This window comes from Arachis hypogaea, chromosome 4 (assembly GCF_003086295.3).
Source record: "Arachis hypogaea cultivar Tifrunner chromosome 4, arahy.Tifrunner.gnm2.J5K5, whole genome shotgun sequence".
Classification (NCBI taxonomy): domain Eukaryota; kingdom Viridiplantae; phylum Streptophyta; class Magnoliopsida; order Fabales; family Fabaceae; genus Arachis; species Arachis hypogaea.
This window is the reverse complement of record NC_092039.1, coordinates 33442399-33454759: the sequence shown is the minus strand read 5'-3', so window position 1 is coordinate 33454759 and position 12361 is coordinate 33442399. Positions and strand designations below refer to the sequence as shown.

Here is a 12361-nt window from a genome sequence, read left to right as displayed (position 1 = left end):
ATTGTATCAACATGGTTCAGCTCCATGACTCCCTTAGTGTTGTGCCTCTCTGAAGCATAGTAATACTCATTCTCAGCCACTGTCTCAATCACTTCAATGGCTTCTTCCACAGTCTTTTTCCTGTTCAATGAACCTCCTGATGAATGGTCTACAGCCTTCCTTGATTCATAAGAAAGTCCATCATAGAAAATATGCAATTGCACCCAGTCACGGAACATGTCTGGTGGGCATTTCCTTGTCAATTCTTTGAACCTCTCCTATGCCTCGTAGAGGGTCTCACCATCCTGTTGTCTAAAAGTCTGAACCTCAGATCGAAGCCTATTGACCTTTTGTGGAGGGTAGAAACGTGCCAGAAACTTGCTTTCCACCTCATCCCAGGTTGTTAAGCTCCCCCTTGGGAATGATTCCAACCACTTAGCTGCCCTGTCCCTAAGTGAAAATGGGAACAAGAGCAGTTTATAAGCATCTTCCTGGACTCCATTGGACTTCACTGTGTCACAAATTCTCAGGAATTTTGTGAGATGTTGGTTTGGGTCTTCATTAGCACTCCCACCAAATGAACAATGATCCTCCACCAGTGATATTAGCTGTGGTTTGAGTTCAAAATTGTTGGCCTGAATGGGTGGTTTCTGAATGCTACTACCACAATTCCCAGAGGTTGGGTTTTTGTATGAACCAAGAACCCTCCTCTCAGGAATGGCATTGTTTCCATCATCCCTCTCATGGTTGTGAACTTCTCTATCCATGTTGAGATCTAGAGCTTCCTCAAAGTTGTCCTCAGATTCTCCTTCAGATTCTTCTTCTCCCAGTACCCTCTTCCTTCTTGCTTCCCTTATAAGTCTATGAAGGGTCCTCTCTGGTTCGGTATATGGAGGAGTTGATGTCTCTCCTCTCCTACCTGTCATACAAGAACACACCACAAGCAACAAACAAGTGGAATACTCTTGGTTAATGGAAGAGTATGGTTAGAGCAGTTGAGGAATTAATTCAAATAGTTAGTGGGTCAGTGAGTTAGTTGCTTGAAATGAAAGGCATAAGAAAGAAAAAGCAAATAACAGAGTGCAGAAATTAAATTCAACAAGTAACTTGAACTAAATTAACAAAACAAGAAAAATGCTCAATCTAGTTAACTTCCAATTGGAGAATTGTCAATCGAAAACCAATCCCCGGCAACGGCGCCATAAACTTGATGTGCTAGCATAGACTTGATATGCTATGATTTAGGAAATTGCACGATCGGCAAAATTCCTTCCGGCAAGTGCACCGGTTATCGTCAAGTAAAAACTCACAATAGAGTGAGGTCGAATCCCACAAGGATTGGTTGAATGAGCAATTCGGATTAGAAGTGTGTTCTAGTTGAGCGGAATCAAGATTTAGATGATAATTGCGGAATCTTAAATTGCATGAATTAAAGAGCGAGAAGTTAAAGTGCTGAAATTAAAAGGGATGGGGGTGTTTGCATGAATTGAAATTGCAGAATGTAAATAGAAAGGGATAGATCAGAGAGAGGAGTTCATTGGGGTCAGGAGATATTGAAACCTCCGAATCAAAACATTTTCATCTCTTCCTCAACCAATGCATTCATTGAATCTTGCTTGGCAATCTTATATGATTGGATCCCAATTCCTTGGCTCACCAATTCTCTCTAAAAACAAACAAATTCCCAATCCCTTGGTTTAAATGTTCATAAGAAGAGATGATTGCTCGATCACTAATTATACCACACAGTTTCATGAACCACAATTTGGTAGGATTACATGTCACAATATCCATCCAAACCCCAATCCAATTCACTGTGAGAAAGCTTCTCTAGCATGAATCCTCCATTCCTTTCCCAAGGTTCCGAAGGATTCCAATTATGGATAGTTTCTTTCCCAAAACAACTAACCAATGGAATTAGATCGAGAAGCTTTCTAACAAAATTCAAGAGAAAAGATTGAAGAAGAAGATGAAAACTATTATTGATTCATTGAATTACAATAGAGCTCCCTAACCCAATGAAAGGGGTTTAGTGATTCATAGCTCAGAATTCAATTACAGAAAAATTGATGAAAAATTCTCCAGTGTCCAAAGGTGTCAACTAACTTCAATTCTATCCTATTTATACACTTTCTAAATTGAGCTTCTGTTGTGTTTCTTGGGCTTTGAGGCCTTTCCTTGATTTCCTTTTGCTTTGGGTTTATGGTCCATAATCCTGATGAGGCTGTGATCCAATTCTGTAACATTCATTGAGCAAATTTAGTGATAAACAAGTATGACACAAGACTCAACAATTTGAAATTCCAGACTCATCAACTCTTCAGGCCCAATCCCATAAACCATGATATTCAATTGGGTTTCATACCATAATACGTTTAAGTTAATGTTTGTGCTCAATGCTAACTTAAACTTCAATATATTTGGCCCAGAAACCCTTTCAAAGAGTGGCGTTTAAGTTGAAGTTTAAGTTTCAGTTTAAGGTTAAACTGAAACTTAAACGTGGAATTGGAAGAAAGCAACCCAGGAGGGTAATTAATCGAACACGTTTAAGCTTCAGTTTAAGGTTAAACTGAAGCTTAAACGTGGAAATGAAGATTGCAACCCTGGAGGCAATTCTGGTCGAACAGGTTTAAGCTCCAGTTTGAGGTCAAACTGGAGCTTAAACGTGGAAATGAGAAGGTAACCCTGGAGGAGCAAAAACGCCGAACACGTTTAACCTCCAGTTTAAGGTTAAACTGGAGGTTAAACGTGGAAATGAAGAAGGTAGCCCAGGAGTGTGAATGTCGAACACGTTTAAGCTCCAGTTTGAGGTCAAACTGGAGCTTAAACGTGGAAATGGCTTCCTGGTGCATAATGTGGTTCGAACACGTGTAACCTCCAGTTTAAGGTTAAACTGGAGGTTAAACGTGGAAATGCTCCCTTGGTGCCATTCTCATTCTGGCGTTTAACCTTCAGTTTAAGGTTAAACTGGAGGTTAAACGCCAGTTTCCTCTTTTCTCAGCTTTCATGATTCTGGCGTTTAACCTTCAGTTTAACCTTAAACTGAAGGTTAAACGCCACTTTCAGCTTTGGTGCATTTCTTATTCTGGCGTTTAACTTCCAGTTTAAGGTTAAACTGGAGGTTAAACGCCACTATCAGCATTGTATGGCTTGGTAGTTTAAGTTCCAGTTTAAGCTTAAACTGGAACTTAAACTCCACATGTGATCTTCAAGCTTCCTTTATTGATTTTGTTGCTTCCTTGCCTAGCCTCTTTTTCCCTGAAATCATCCACACAATTGCATCAAAGTCTTGCAAAATTTCATGAGAATTCTTCCATTCATAGCATTCAAGTAATATAACTAAAAACTCATGGAATTTGCATCAAAATTTCACTGTTTGGATGATTCATTACTTTGTTGTTCATTTAACCATTCTTGGTTACTTTAAGCTCAAGAAAATGCATAAAACAACTAAAACTAATAGAAAAATGCTAGTGAAACTAGCCTAAGATGCCTTGGCATCAGGACGCGTGGGAGGCATTTTTCCCACATGATGCGGACGCGTCAGCGACGCGGTCGCGAGGAGCAATATGTGCCAAAGGCACGCCTCCAGCCACGCTCTCGCGTGACTCTCTGTTCACTTTTCTTTTCTCCCTAATGCACCTGCGACGCGGACGCGTTAGCGACACTGTCGCATCGCGTGCAAAATTTTTTTTTATAATGCAGTATGTAGAATGCAATGCTTAATATGAATGCTATGCAAGTATGCATGATTCTAGGTTCAATCAAAACTCAAAAACAAACAAAACAGACTAGAATTAAAACTGAAAAGGGAACGATCATACCATGGTGGGTTGTCTCCCACCTAGCACTTTTAGTTAAAGTCCTTAAGTTGGACATTTGGCGAGCTCCTTGTCATGGTGGCTTATGCTTGTACTGATCCAGGAATTCCCACCAATGTTTGTACTTCCAATAGCCTCCGGGATCCCAAACTAGGCGCAGAAAGCCTTTAAGCAAGTTAAAGCAAGTGACAAGGCCCCACGAGTTTTGATTTTTGGAATGAATTCCGGAGTCCTAAACCTTGCTTTTGCACCCGTCTTTGTGTAGATCATCATGATTTCATCCGGGTGGCACGCGATTGAAGTTCTCATTACAGCTTCCAAACAACTTCCAAGACCCATTCAATTGAGCTCTACACCAACATTTGTGTTTAAACTTAGAGCTTCCAACCATAACGAGCCTTGCAGGACAATTCTTCCTACTGACCATCTTCCTCTTACTCTTAATGCCACAAAGAGCTCTAAGTTGACCATCCGTCTCTAGTAGCCCATATTCAAGTGGGAAAGTAAAGGTCAAGGATAAGAATTTTACCCATTTGAATGTCGTGTTGGTCGGTAATGGCATTGGGAGAGGTGTTTCCAATGAACTTGCAAGCTCCATTCCCTTGTGCTCTTTTTTGACATCTTCCACCTGTTTGTAAGCTTCTTCAATATCGACCTCTTCTTCTTGGTAGCTTTCTGCCAATTTAATCTCTTCTTCATTGCTTACCAAGGGCATGGGAGGCTGTGCTTCTGCTTCTTTAGTCTCCATCTGTTAATCAACCTCTTCCAAGTCTTTAACCATGACATGCCTTGGAGGTTGTACACCATCCTCAACATTAATTTCAAGCATCTTGGAAGGAGGCTTTATGAATGGACTTTCTGGTGCACGAAATTGCAATCACACTTTTGCAATTCCGCACAACTAACCAGCAAGTGCACTGGGTCGTCCAAGTAATACCTTACGTGAGTAAGGGTCGATCCCACGGAGATTGTCGGCTTGAAGCAAGCTATGGTTATCTTGTAAATCTTAGTCAGGATATCAATAATTATCAGGGTTGATTGTAAAAAGCAAAGGAACATGAAATAAGTACTTGTTTTGCAGTAATGGGAAACAGGTTGAGGTTTTGGAGATGCTCCATCTTCTGAATCTCTGCTTTCCTACTGTCTTCTTCTTCAAGCACGCAAGGCTCCTTCCATGGCAAGCTGTATGCAAGGGTTTCACCGTTGTCAGTGGCTACCTCCCATCCTCTCAGTGGAAATGTTCAACGCACCCTGTCACGGCAAGGCTATCCATCTGTCGGTTCTCAATCAGGCCGGAATAGAATCCAGTGATTCTTTTGCGTCTGTCACTAACGCCCCGCCTTCAGGAGTTTGAAGCTCGTCACAGTCATTCAATCATTGAATCCTACTCAGAATACCACAGACAAGGTTTAGACCTTCCGGATTCTCTTGAATGCCGCCATCAGTTCTAGCTTATACCACGAAGATTCTGATTAAAGAATCCAAGAGATATCTACTTAATCTAAGGTAGAACGGAGGTGGTTGTCAGGCACATGTTCATAGTTGAGAATGATGATGAGTGTCACGGCTCATCACATTCATCCGGTTTAAGAACAAGTGATATCTTGGAATAGAAACACGCGTGATTGCATGAAAAACAGTAGTAATTGCATTAATCCATCAAGACACAGCAGAGCTCCTCACCCTCAACCATGGGGTTTAGAGACTCATGCTGTAGAAGGTACACAAAGAAACGTGTAAAGTGTCATGAGGTACAGATACAATGTCAAAAGATCCTATTAATAGTAAACTAGTAACCTAGGGTATACAGAAATGAGTAAATGACGTAAAAATCCACTTCTGGGTCAACTTAGTGTGTGCTTGGACTGAGCATTGAAGCTTTCATGTGTAGAGACTTTTTCTGGAGTTAAACGCCAGCTTTCATGCCAGTTTGGGCGTTTAACTCCAAGTTTTATGCCAGTTCCAGCGTTAAACGCTGGAAATTCTGAGGCTGATTTGCCACGCCGGTTTGGGCCATCAAATCTCGGGCAAAGTATGGACTATTTTACATTGCTGGAAAGCCCAGGATGTCTACTTTCCAACGCCATTGAGAGCGCGCCAATTGGGCTTCTGTAGCTCCAGAAAATCTACTTCGAGTGCAGGGAGGTCAGAATCCAACAGCATCTGCAGTCCTTTTCAGTCTCTGAATCAGATTTTTGCTCAAGACCCTCAATTTCAGCCAGAAAATACCTGAAATCACAGAAAAACACACAAACTCATAGTAAAGTCCAGAAAAGTGAATTTTAACTAAAAACTAATAAAAATATACTAAAAACTAACTAGATCATACTAAAAACATACTAAAAACACTGCCAAAAAGCGTATAAATTATCCTCTCATCACAACACCAAACTTAAATTGTTGCTTGTCCCCAAGCAACTGAAAATCAAAATAGGATAAAAAGAAGAGAATATACTATAGACTCCAAAATATTAAGGAAACTTAGCTCCAATTAGATGAGCGGGACTAGTAGCTTTTTGCTTCCGAACAGTTTTGGCATCTCACTCTATCCTTTGAAGTTCAGAATGATTAGCATCTATAGGAACTCAGAACTCAGATAGTGTTATTGATTCTCCTAGTTAAGTATAATGATTCTTGAACATAGCTAGTGTATGAGTCTTGGCTGTGGCCCAAAGCACTCTGTTTTCCAGTATTACCACCGGATAGATACATGCCACAGACACATAATTGGGTGAACCTTTTCAGATTGTGACTCAGCTTTGCTAGAGTCCCCAATTAGAGGTGTCCAGGGTTCTTAAGCACACTCTTTTTGCATTGGATCACAACTTTATTTCTCTCTTTTTCTTTTTCTTTCTTTCTTCTCTTTTTTTTTCGAATTTTTTTTTGTATTCACTGCTTTTTCTTGCTTCAAGAATCAATCTGATGATTTTTTTAGATCCTCAATAACAGTTCTCTTTTTCCTTCATTCTTTCATGAGCCAACAATTTTAACATTCTCAAAACAACAAATTCAAAAGACATATGCACTGTTCAAGCATTCATTCAGAAAACAAAAAGTATTGTCACCACATCAAACTAATTCAACTAGTTTCAAGGATAAATTCGAAATCCTGTACTTCTTGTTCTTTTGTGATTAAAGCATTTTTCATTTAAGAGAGGTGATGGATTCATAGGACATCCATAGCTTTAAGACATGAATTTTAAATTTTATTAATTATGAACTAAGAACAAGACTCAAAAATAGATATAAGATAAGACTAGTAGGAATAGAATGCAAAAATTTAAATAGGCTCCTAATGATAGAGGTTTTCACAGAGTTAGGACTCAACAACCTTGATTTTGAGAAGTGGATGCTCCCTCAACTTGAGAGGAGAGCTTTTGGCGTTTCAACTCTTGGGGTTCACGCCCCTGCTTCTCTTGTTCCTTCAGCAATTTGCAGAGCATGCAGTTCTGATTCTGCTGTTCTTCCTTCAGTTGCTCCATAGTTTCTTGTAACTTGATGATAGATGCTTCTAGGCTGGTCCAGTAGTCAATTTTAGGGAATTCAGGGAGGAATTCCTGCGCCCTCCTCTTGATAGAGTTGTCTTGCATTTGTCCTTCCATTGACTTCTTGGTGATTGGATGTTCAATGGGTATGAATTCATCTACTCCCATCTTTACCCCAGCCTCTTTACAGAGCAAGGAAATCAAGCTTGGGTAAGCCAATTTGGCTTCAGTGGAATTCTTATTTGCAATTGTGTAGATCTCACAAGCAATCACATGATGAACCTCCACTTCTTTTCCAAGCATAATGCAATGAATCATCACTGCTCTCTTGATAGTGACCTCAGAACGGTTGCTAGTGGGCAGTATAGAATGCCCAATAAAGTCTAGCCAACCTCTTGCAATTGGTTTGAGGTCTCCCCTCTTGAGTTGGTTTGGGACACCCTTTGAATTGGTTATCCACTTAGTTCCAGGGAGGCATATGTCCTCTAGAACTTGATCCAACCCTTTATCTGCTCTCACCATTCTCCTATTGAAGGATTCATGATCATCCTGCAGTTGAGGCAATTTGAAGATTTCTCTTATTTTGTCCAGATGGAAGTACATAACTTTCCCTCTGACCATGGTTCTGTAAGTATGGTAAGCAGTTCCAGTCATTCTCTGCTTATCTGTTAACCACAGATTTGAGTAGAATTCCTGAACCATATTCCTTCCAACCTTTATCTCAAGATTGGTTAGAACTTCCCATCCTCTGTTTCGAATTTGCTCTTGGATCCCCGGATATTCATCTTCTTTCAGATCAAATTTAACTTCCGGGATCACTGACCTCAGACCCATTATCTTGTGATAATGGTCTTCATGTTCTTTGGTTAAGAACTTCTCTTGATTCCAAAGATTCTTTGGATTATTCTCTTTCTTTCCTCTTAAATTGGTTTGTTTTCCCTTAGGAGCCATGATCTTGATGAATCTTGGCTTAGTGATCACGGAAAAGCACACCAAACTTAGAGGTTTGCTTGTCCTCAAGCAAAAGAAAGGAAAGAAGAGAGAGAGGAGAAGAGCAAATTCGAATGGTGTGGGGAAATAAGGAGGTCAAACGTGTTTGTATAAGGGGGGAAGAAGAGATTTTGAAAGATTGAAAGGGGATTTGAGAAGATATGGAGAGAATTTGAGAGAAGGGTGAGTTTTTGAACAAGATTTGGGATTGATTTGAGAGATTTGAAGAATGATTTTTGATTTTTGAAGATTTGAAAGTGAATGATGAAAGGTTGAGATGTATTTATGTAGAAAAGTATGGGTAGGAAAAGGAAAGTTTGAAAAAAAAATTGATTGGAAATCAAAATCTTGGTCCCCCACCTTTCTGGCGTTAAACGCCCAGAATGGCACCCATTCTGGCGTTTAACGCCCATTTGTTGCCCATTGTGGGCGTTTAACACCCAGCCAGGTGCCCTGGCTGGCGTTAAACGCCAGGATTCCCTTTATCACTGGGCGTTTTGCTAAACGCCCAGGATACTGCACACCTGGCATTAAACGCCCAGAATGGGCACCATTCTGGGCGTTTAACGCCCAAAATGGCACCTTTACTGGCGTTAAACGCCCAGAATGGTGCCCATTCTGGCGTTTAACGCCCAAAATGCCCCTTACTGGCGTTTTTTCGCCAGTAAGCTCTTTTTCTCTGCTTTTTGTGCTGAATCCTTCTGTAACTCTGTGAATTCCTTCATTTTTGATACTTGCCTTTGTAAAAACAAAACATATAACCTGCTAATGACTGGGTTGCCTCCCAGCAAGCGCTTCTTTACTGTCTTTAGCTGGACCTTTACTGAGAATCACTCAAGTCTCAGTTTTGAGCATTCCTGCTCAAAATTGCCTTCAAGATAATGCTTGATTCTCTGTCCATTAACAATGAACTTTTTGTCAGAATCAATATCCTGAAGCTCAACATATCCATATGGTGACACTCCTGTAATCACATACGGACCCCTCCACCGGGATTTAAGTTTTCCTGGAAACAATTTGAGCCTAGAGTTGAAGAGCAGAACTTTTTGTCCTGGCTCAAAGACTCTGGATGACAACTTCTTGTCATGCCACTTCTTTGCCTTTTCTTTATAAATTTTTGCATTTTCAAAGGCATTGAGTCTGAACTCCTCTAGCTCATTTAGCTGGAGCAATCTTTTTTCACCAGCTAACTGAGCATCCATGTTTAGGAATCTGGTTGCCCAGTAGGCTTTATGTTCCAGTTCCACGGGCAGATGACAGGCCTTCCCATACACCAGCTGGTATGGAGAGGTTCCTATAGGAGTTTTGAATGCTGTTCTGTATGCCCACAGAGCATCATCCAAGCTCTTTGCCCAATCCTTTCTTCGGGCTATCACAGTCCGTTCCAAGATTCTTTTTAGCTCTCCGTTAGAGACTTCAGCTTGCCCATTTGTCTGTGGATGATACGGAGTTGCCACTTTGTGGCTAATTCCATATCTGACCATAGCAGAGTATAGCTGTCTATTGCAGAAATGAGTTCCCCCGTCACTGATTAGTACTCTGGGAACACCAAACCTGCTGAAGATGTGTTTCTGGAGGAATTTCAGCACGGTCTTGGTATCATTAGTGGGTGTGGCAATTGCTTCTACCCACTTAGATACATAGTCCACTGTCACCAGAATGTAAGTGTTTGAGTATGATGGTGGAAATGGACCCATGAAGTCAATTCCCCAAACGTCAAACAATTCAATCTCTAATATCCCTTGTTGAGGCATGGCATATCCATGAGGCAAGTTACCAGCTCTTTGGCAACTGTCACAGTTACGCACAAACTCTCGGGCATCTTTATAGAGAGTAGGCCAGTAGAAGCCACATTGGAGGACTTTAGTGGCTGTTCGCTCACTTCCGAAATGTCCTCCATACTGTGATCCATGGCAGTGCCATAGGATCCTTTGTGCTTCTTCTCTGGGTACACATCTGCGGATCATTCCGTCTGCGCATCTCTTAAAGAGATATGGCTCATCCCAGAGGTAGTACTTGGCATCTGAAATTAATTTCTTTCTTTGCACTCTGCTGTACTCCTGGGGTATGAACCTCACAGCTTTATAATTTGCAGTATCTGCAAACCATGGAGCTTTCTGAATGGCAAAGAGTTGATCATCTGGAAAAGTCTCAGAGATCTCAGTAGAAGGGAAGGACGCCCCAGCTACTGGTTCTATTCGGGACAGATGATCAGCTACTTGGTTCTCTGTCCCTTTTCTGTCTCTTATTTCTATATCAAACTCTTGCAGAAGCAACACCCATCTTATAAGCCTGGGTTTTGAATCCTGCTTTGTGAGTAAGTATTTAAGAGTAGCACGGTCAGTGTACACAACCACTTTGGATCCTACTAGATAGGATCTAAACTTGTCAATGGCATAGACCACTGCAAGTAACTCTTTTTCTGTGGTTGTGTAATTCTTCTGTGCGTCATTTAGAACACGGCTGGCATAATAAATGACGTGCAGAAGCTTGTTATGCCTCTGTCCCAACACTGCACCAATGGCATGGTCACTGGCATCACACATTAGTTCAAATGGCAATGTCCAATCTGGTGCAGAGATGACTGGTGCTGTGACCAGCTTAGCTTTCAGGGTCTCAAATGCATGCAGACATTGTGTGTCAAACACAAATGGTGTGTCAGCAGCTAGCAGGTTACTCAAAGGTTTTGCAATTTTCGAAAAATCCTTTATAAACCTTCTGTAGAATCCTGCATGCCCCAGAAAGCTTCTGATTGCCTTAACATTGGCAGGTGGTGGTAATTTTTCAATTACCTCTACCTTTGCCTTATCCACCTCTATTCCCTTGTTTGAATTTTTGTGCCCAAGGACAATTCCCTCAGTCACCATAAAGTGACATTTCTCCCAGTTTAAAACCAGGTTAGTCTCTTGGCACCTTTTCAGGACAAGTGCTAGGTGATTAAGACAGGAGCTGAATGAGTCTCCATATACTGAGAAGTCATCCATGAAGACTTCCAGGAATTTCTCCACCATATCAGAGAAAATGGACAACATGCATCTCTGAAAGGTTGCAGGAGCATTACACAGACCAAAAGGCATCCTCCTGTAGGCAAACACGCCAGAAGGGCAAGTAAATGCTATTTTCTCTTGGTCCTGAAGATCTACTGCAATTTGGTTGTAACCTGAATAGCCATCCAAAAAGTAGTAATAATCATGACCAGCTAGTCTTTCTAGCATTTGGTCTATGAATGGTAAAGGAAAATGATCCTTTCTGGTGGCTGTATTGAGCCTTCTGTAGTCAATACACATACGCCACCCTGTGACTGTTCTTGTAGGAACCAGTTCATTTTTTTTTTATGAACCACTGTCATGCCTCCCTTTTTGGGGATATCAGAAATAGGATAAATAATCCCAGCCTCCAGTAATTTAGTGACCTCTTTCTGCACCACCTCCTTCATGGCTGGATTTAGCCTCCTCTGTGGTTGGACCACTGGTTTGGCATTATCCTCCAATAGGATCTTGTGCATGCATCTAGCTGGGCTAATGCCCTTAAGATCACTTATGGACCACCCAAGAGCTGTCTTGTGTGTCCTTAGCACTTGAATCAGTGCTTCCTCTTCCTGTGGATTTAAAGCAGAGCTTATAATCACTGGAAAAGTTTCACCCTCTCCCAGAAATGCATATTTCAGGGATGGTGGTAGTGGTTTGAGTTCAGGTTTGGGAGGCTTATCCTCCTCCTGAGGAATTTTCGAAAATTCCTTTGTTTCCACTGATTCTTCTTGATCAGGTTGAGCATCCTTGAAGATGTCCTCAAGCTCTGATTCTAGGCTTTCAGTCATATTGACCTCTTCTACCAGAAAGTCAATAATGTCAGCGCCCATGCAGTCATTTGGTGTGTCTGGATGCTGCATAGCTTTTACAGCATTCAACTTGAACTCATCCTCATTGACTCTCAGGGTTACTTCCCCTTTTTGTACATCAATGAGAGTTTGTCCAGTTGCTAGGAAAGGTCTTCCTAGAATGAGAGTTGCATTCTTGTGCTCCTCCATTTCCAGCACCACAAAGTCAGTTGGAAAGGCGAATGGCCCAACCTTGACAATCATGTCCT

General features: G+C 41.3%; 1 non-coding gene across 1 annotated transcript; it reads left to right on the top strand.

Annotated features, from left to right (window-relative positions):
- The first annotated feature begins 216 nt into the window (after nt 1-216).
- LOC112798588 (small nucleolar RNA R71) lies at nt 217-320 on the top strand. The gene has a single exon (XR_003200194.1). It is a non-coding gene; the product is annotated as a small nucleolar RNA R71 (small nucleolar RNA).
- The last annotated feature ends 12041 nt before the right edge of the window (nt 321-12361 follow it).